The sequence below is a fragment of the Priapulus caudatus genome, unplaced genomic scaffold (assembly GCF_000485595.1).
Source record: "Priapulus caudatus unplaced genomic scaffold, Priapulus_caudatus-5.0.1 Scaffold27, whole genome shotgun sequence".
NCBI classification, from domain to species: Eukaryota; Metazoa; Priapulida; class Priapulimorpha; order Priapulimorphida; family Priapulidae; genus Priapulus; species Priapulus caudatus.
Window position 1 is genome coordinate 1,169,323 of NW_014577088.1, and position 8,225 is coordinate 1,177,547.

An 8,225-nucleotide genomic window follows, 5' to 3' on the forward strand; every position below is an offset into this window, starting at 1 on the left:
TATATATATATATATATATATATATATATATGGGCATCAGAGGAAAACGGGGTAGATCTAATACTCAAAATATTCGAATCGTATAGTATTCTTGTCGAACGTCGCAGGTAATTACAGTTTGAAGGCAACCGTTACCAGGTGAGCAACGCGTGAAAATAGAGCACTATTTACCAGTGCTGTGCATTAAGAATAAATTTAGTTGTAAGTAAACAACATCCGTGTCTGTAATGTCAATTCTCGCACAAATCTCACTATCCATTACAGTTATACATATTTTAATGAAGTTCATAGTAATACACTTTGTATACTTCAGAGGTTCATTAAAACTTGCTGTTTTGTTCGTTTGATATTCGATTGAAATTTGGATTTGGATAGGATTTGTGAGACCATTTTAAAGGAAATTCTGTATATATATACGCACACGCATACGCCTACACGCACGCACGCACGCACGCACGCACGCACGCACGCACGCACAGTCCGACAACGGAACGTCTCGTCTTCCACGACATCTTATGATTAAGCGGCGGGCGAAAAAATTCGCGAGATCGCGACTAAAATATATATTTTACTGGATTCGCGGAGTTTACGCGCGGTTCATGGTTGTTCGGGCGCACGCGCATGCGAGAGAGACAGACGCCGCTTCGAGAAGGTCCGTCGGTTGCGCGAGTGCAGAACCTGGTTTTTGATACGGTTGTTTTTTATATACTTCTAACGAGAGATCTTGTTGGAGTTCTCTGGGTTGCTGGGTTTAGAGTGTCGCTTGCTTCCGCTGTCATATAGCAGAGGTGACATTTCCATTGACTTGGATTTTACTGGGAACGTCTACAGTGAGGGTCGCTTCGGCTGCTACGTGGCGTAGCATGCATGACAGACGCTTAGATTTTACTAGGCATGGTGGCGGAAAACGTTAGGCAACACCCTGAAGAAGACCTCTGTCGATTTTAAAGGGCCTACCTACCCACACATTTACGAAAATGAAGTAGGGTTAGTATTCACTACAAGCGCCAGTGTCTACAGTAATGATTGATAGATGTTATCCATTCATGCTCAGCCCTCCTGTTGTCTCTAGTTAGCGAACCAGAGCCATGAAGAAATGTGAAACGCGGCGGTGCCTATTTCTTCATTTTGCTCCAAAATCTAAGGGGGTGGCAGCTGCGTTCTTGCCCCCCGCCCCCAGAGGCTATGGTCCTGCCCCTCTCTCCTGCATACTAGGTTTGATGCGGTAACTTTATAGTACTACCAGTTGAATGTTTTCGGGTGTGATGTACCTGCGGAAATTGTGAGAAGTCGCCAAGCCGGAGACGATTTTTTGTTGGTACCGATCGTGATAAAACAAAGTGGGTATGGTTCATATATTTTCCGAACACCACCACAATGGTTTCTTTAGTAGATCATACCGGAAAAGTTACAATAGGTGTAGTACTGTCATGTGTCAAGTACAAGTACTATTACTACTGCTGATAGGGTCTATGTCTCCCTGGGTACTGCCGGAACGTACCCTGGTAACTATCTGATATGGTTAGGGTTAGGGAGTAGGCGTAGGCGACTCCCTAGACTTGTTAGTGGAGTAGGCGAGGTACGGTCCGGCATATTAGATAGTACCATGGTACGTTCTGGTATACCGGACCGTACCCAAGGTACGGTCCGGCAGTACCTAGGGAGACATAGACCCTGGCAGCATTACTACTAGTACTACTAGTACTAGTACTATCAAGTATTAATACTATCATGCATCAGACCGAGTATGCAGTTGGAGTGCCACGTTTTTTTCCATTTTTTTAGACCCCTTTTGAGAATTGGTTCTTAGACGGCTCAAGCACTTGGCTTGCTTTGGCCTATCTATCTGAGTGGGGTAACCGCACCCCCCTTTTCCCTCTGATATTCTTACACCAGAAGGCTACGCTGTAACACTGGTTAGGCTACACGAGTTGATACGAGTTTTTTAGCGCCAAATTGTCGACTTTTCGGCACTTCGTGGTCAAGCGTTGTCTTTTAGAGCGCGTCTGTCGTGACGCTGATTGGCTGCAGCCGTCCTCGTCTGTCACGCCAGGCGGGTTGTGTTAACGTGACGTAATGATGACGTCAGCATATCGTGTCGTGACGTCATCTCTGACGAGATGTTTGCGACCTGCCATCACGTGACCGCCTCACGGCTTCACTGACCACTGGTCACTGTCTCCGATCGCGTCCTGCATGTTGGGGAAAACATTTCTTTCGATAATTAATGAATCGGCGCTCTGATGAACGGTCGCCGTGGAAACGCGTTGTTTGCAGCGGTGGAGGCGCCCGGCGCTTGCTGTTGTTATGGTATCCGGCTGTCATTGTCTGTTGCGTTGTCATGGAAACTAGTATACTCATATCGTATGGTCCGACATCGATTGTAAATATCAATGTATTGCGTTTTGTTACGAGCTGTCGAAATAAAGTTTTACTCGTATGTACAGAAACACAGACTGCGTTCGCTATGCTGTAGGCGTATGTAGTTTATCGTAACCTATCATTTAACGCCGCTAGATGGCGCCACAGGGTGATCTGCAGTGCTGGACTAATAAGCTGCTATAGTCATCGATGGTTTCAATCAATATTTAAATCTCGCCGTATCGATAGGCAACGATTACCGATATAGACGATAATTTCATTGTTTTAACTTCGATTTTTCTCAAATCGGCGTTTCGGAAGAAAAGAATCGTCTTTGTTTGCCTATAAAGCATGTCGCATATATATTTACATAATATATTTACAATATAATATACATAACGTAAGACCATCCACCACACGCCGAAACCCCATGATCGCTTCGCAAACCTAATAAAATTTTCTGCACGTCGGCCTGTCTTTGAGCACACATGCGACAAAAAAAGAGAGATACCTTCTAAAATGTGACTCGTTCACTGTTCCCTATATCACAGCAAAGGAGAATTTGCCTCATTTTCACACGCTAGCAGGAATATTGTTCCGGGCGGGGCGTTTCTAGTATTGGGCGATCCAAGCGGTAATACGAACCACAGCAACGCCCACGCGACGCAGCAACCGCTACTTTGCAGAGCGCACAGCGCGTAACGGACGGACGCACGGGCACGTAAGCTTACGGACGCCCCCACAATTTCGTGTTTGCCGTTTGTTCAGTGAGGTAAAGTGCTCGCGTACATCTAACCCCTTGGCCCCTTGTCAAGCTATGTGGTAAACGTGTGTCACATAAGCCCCTGTCTGAAGAACACAGAGCGTTGACAGTACACTACGTGAGTCCATGTAACCTCACCGTATACCTGCGCGCTGTTTTTTCCAATTAGAGCATGTGCATTTCATAATGGGTTCCGGCATTTTACGTAATCGCTGGACTAGATGGCGGGCGTGGCACATGTCTGGTCATCACTGCTAAAACAATGGCTGTCGTATACGAAGGAGAAACCCGTAATGGGAATTGAAATCAATCAAGAGTTGGTTGCAAAAGTAAAGAGGGTGCAAAGAACATACTGGGAGGAAACGCTGATCTGCAGCGTACCCGTACGCTTGCGTGCGTGCGTGTGCACGTACACCGTGGGGTGCGTGCGTGCGTTTGTCGCCGTACACGCGTTGTGCACGTACACGTGCGTGTGTGGCACGTACACGCGCGTGCAATGGTGCTGGGAGTCAGGCGCGGTCGTTGGCGCAGTGTGATCAATCAGTCACGAGCTGCGTGGGCAGCAGGGAAGCACGTAAGCGTGTGTAAGCGTGCGTGCGCCTGTTGCACTCGTTAGATGTGCGGAGCAAACGTATCTCTGCCCTACGTGCTATGTTCGAGGCCAACGTAGGCACCGTGTGTGCTCTGGTTGTTGTAGTCCGCGTGCGCCACTACACGTTCGAGTGGCGGTGCGTATCGCACTGTTACATGGTGGCGTGCGTGCGTATGCACGTTACATGTGGCTGGAGTGGCGTGTGGTGTTGGTAAACGTTCATTTTGCACCGTAACACGTCCTGCATGTGCATGTACACTACGTGGACACGTACATCGTGTGTGCGGTGCGTTGGCGTTGCTGCACTTTCATCACCTCTTTTGCGATCGCCCACAGGTGGACACCATTTCAATCTCAGTTCTGGTCACTTGGCCCCACTGTTTTCGTGAACAGGCCACATGTCGCTTGTCAATTTCTTTTTGCTAGGATTTTTCTGTGCCGCTCTCGGAAAGGCATCAATGCTGCTGTTAACAGTTTCCAAACGATAGTTTTGTAGTGGCGTGAAAAACTACCTCCCAGACATACCAAGCCTGCACCCACAAATCATGAACCCTTTGACTGGGTCATACTCTACTCACAGGGTATGACGATTCCGACGCTGGCTGGAATGCGTCAGCGCATAGCCCTTTCGCTCTTATCATTAGACACGCTGGCCGGCATCTAATTTCTCCCTCCTGCTATTTCACCGTTTGGGAGTGAGGGAGGCGCCGATCCAAATCACTTTCACATAACCAACGCTTGATGTTAGTAACTTAATAACTATTTGGATTAAGTAGATGCTACCATACTATTAGCTTCACTAAGGTACTACGTTGTATAAGACTGCCGCTTCACAGAGTAAGAGCGAAACAACGCTCTGCTCAAATTCGAAGACAATGCGTCAAACTATGAGGATATTTTGTAAAGTCGTCTCATCGCGATTGTGGTTGCGATGTGAATACCTCCGCGGTATAGAGTCCTTGGATAGACTATAAGTCTCATAGTTGCGATATACACTTTCATACAATCAGTCACTGTGTTTTGTTCTATGTCAGCCCATAGTCATGCTTATCTAGTGACACAGGTCTACGATTGATTGGGTAGCACCGCGGGTTTTGTGGCCCCATTGATTTAACAATGTTTGCACTGGCCATACCGTGTCTAGGCATGCTTAGAGCGTGCAGGTGTGGGGGCCCGATTGATGGCATTTGTCCACGAGACTTAGTTCAGATGTGCATTGCGTTATTATCGTGTAACATATAAAGCACGTTTTTTATGGGAGAGGTGGGTTAAAACTGGACCAAGAAGAGTGCTACGTCCGACTTCGTTATCTGCGCTTAATTATATAAAAAATGTTAGGCCGCGAGTTACTAAACAGGAGCCGAAATAACTTGTTAATGAGTCGTCGATCAGTTGATATATAAGCTCTTTTGGATCTTAAGGATGAGAGACGCTGGCCGACTAACTGGTGAATGTAGTCATGCGACGTAAAATGATTGGGAAATTGGGATCTGTGGAGGGCAGGGGAAAAATATAATAACTACGCTCACCTCGCAAGTCTCACCGGAGCTAAACGTCGCTGACAGATGAGGAATGTATCTAAATTCTAGTTTTCCCTTTCTGATTTTTTACTAGTCCTCTTAACATCATCACGGACTCTACCATTGACGATTAGTGTCTCGAACTCTTGGATCTTAATATATAGCTGACTAAAATCAACTTGCCCTTCACGGGTCATGTCACTAATGAATACGGGATTTGTTAGTCAATTGAAAGTAAGTGAACACAAAATACCTTATTGGCAGCACCAGCCAGCACTTACATGCAATCCATGTTGAAAGTGATCATTATGCTTATAATTCACAGAAGGGAGCGAGCAAAGTATCGTATCACAGCAGTTGCATGAGCAGTCCCTGCAGCCAACTATGTGCATGTTACATTGTAACTAACCACCAAATAAAAGTCAACCAACAGATCAGAACTGCAGGCGGAAAGCTCACACCATAAACTTTTGCGAAAAACATAATTGCCGGAACGCTCCTGGGTCCGGCACGTGAAGCAACAGGTATACGTGTTACCATCTATGCGATCATGGCGTCTCTTCCTATGTATACATTACCTAGCAAAATTAGTCAACCTATCTCGAGCAATTTCGTCTTCACACAAAGACAGGTGAAAATAGTTATTATTCCTCGATCTATTGGGCTAATCACGGCCAATCTTTATTTATTTGTGGTCCACTGACTACAATACGGGTCTAAAATGTTTGTACATTGATTAAATTATCCAATACTGCTTCAAAGGTTTTCGGCCACGAACACACCGCAACAAGGAAACTGTGTATATCTACCCGGCGAGTCTCCTGCCCGAACTGTATGTGCAAAGGCTCAAATGCTGAGCCTGGAGTCCATTTGCGTGTCGTTATCCAGCCAATCTACCCCTAAAATATACGACGATACAATCAGTGCAAGCCCACGCAACTGTCGTGTGTTCATCAGCCAACAATGTGGAAGAAATGACAAGGCAAATGACGAGACCTTTCAGCCGGGCAATACTACTCTGTAAGCGAACTATTCGATCCCTCTTTCCTTCCTTTACTCTCTGTTCTTTCTCCCCCCTACCCCTGGGGTGGTTTCTTCTCATGTTTCCTTGCTGTCTCCCTCCTCTGGTCTCATGTTAACGAATCCATTTCCACGTCACTGTTAACGTAACAAGTTATACTTAAGTGTAACACATCAAAACGTAAGTCAATATACATGTGCTGGAAAGCAAAGATATGCTTACTATCTTATTCAACTTGCGCAGTTGAAATTTATTGTTATAAAAACTAATACAAATAATGTGCAGTTTTTATTTATTTTACACTTTGATTACAACCATTAATGAAATTGAAGTTGTTATATGATTAACTAATAATGTCAATATACATTCTTTTATATATTTGGCTCCTTGGGTAATCGCTCTTGTCTCACGCCGGGGGGGTGCTGAGGTTGTTACCGATGAGTTTCCATCTGCCGGGCGGTTTCTTCATTGCGCCGGATTTTTCCCGCACGTACGTACACTACGCTCCGCTACGCACGCACCAGCACGCATACGCACGCACGCACGCACAGCACGCACAGCACGTACTGTACAGGCGCATCTGATAACGGTGATTTCCCTAGAACGTGTACCCAGATATGGTAGTATTACGGCTTAAAGCTGAAGCACAGAGAACGGGGGAGAGAAGGAGCGGCGAGGAATTAGAGAGCGAGGGGAAGAGAGGGAGGGGGAGCGGAGAACGAGAGGTGAGGCGAGATTTAGAGAGAGAGAGGGAGGGAGAGAAAGAGAGATAGGGATCGAGAGGGGGTCGCGCGCGCGCGTGCATGGCGCGAGCGAGAGAGAGAGAGAGAGAGGAAGAGAGAGAGAGAAAGAAGAGAGAGAGAGAGAAGAAGAGAAAAGAGGAAAGAGAATGAGAGAGGAGGAGAGAGGGCGAAGCATGAGAGAGAAAGAGAGAAGGAAAGAGAGAGAGAGAGACGGGAGAGAGAGGGGGGAGCGAGAGCATCAAAAAGAGAAAGGAAAGAAGAGAGAGAAGTAGAGAGGGAAGAGATATAAAGAGACGAGAAAGAGAGAGAGAGAGAGAAGAGCGCGAGAGAGAGAGAGAGGGAGAGAAAGAGAAAGAAAGAGAGAGAGAGAGAGAGAAAGAGAAGGAGAGAGAAAGAGAGAGAGAAAGAAGAGAGAGAAAAAGAAGAGAGAGAGCGCGAGAGAGAGAGAGAGAGAGAGAGAGAGATAGAGAGAGAGAAGAGAGAGAGGGGGGGAGAGAGAGAGAGGAGAGAGATAGGAAAGAGAGAGGATTGGAGAAAGAGACGAAAGAGGCGTAAACGCACGAGAGCTGCGCATAATGAAAAGGAGGACGTAGTAGAGAGCGGTGGAGAAACTGACTGGGGAGAGAGATAGGAAAGAGAGAAGACAGGTAACGGAACATTATATTGTGGATGGTTCGCGCTTGGGATGTGTCATTTTTTTGGGTTTCCCACAGTGGCATTTGTGTCAATTCTCACAGGCACTTGAGCGTTATCAATAAAATATAATGCTCAAACAACAATACGAAATCTAATTTCCTAGCCAAAGTTTAATGTTTCTCAAGACTACTCTTCGCCTAATTATGCCGACAATTTCCTTGAAATGCCGTCGCAAATGCTCATCCCGCTCCAATCACACATGCACGCATTTACAGAAATTTCCGCAATGAAATAGCGAAAGAGAGATAGAAACAATTAAAAATCTTGGTATAAAGATTCGTATTTGTTTAGCATTAATTTAATTGAAACGCTCACGAGTGCCTTGTGCTATCTATATAATGTGCGACACAATCACTCATCCAATTCATATCCTTCATGAATACAGCCATTCTCCACAGATGATTTTTGGGGCGGATGTTAAATGATTTTTAATATGTTGTTCTGTGACACATTTCTGATCATCTGGGATATATATTATATCATTTTTTTTCCGGGTCAAATTTCCACTAATATACGAGACTACATTAAA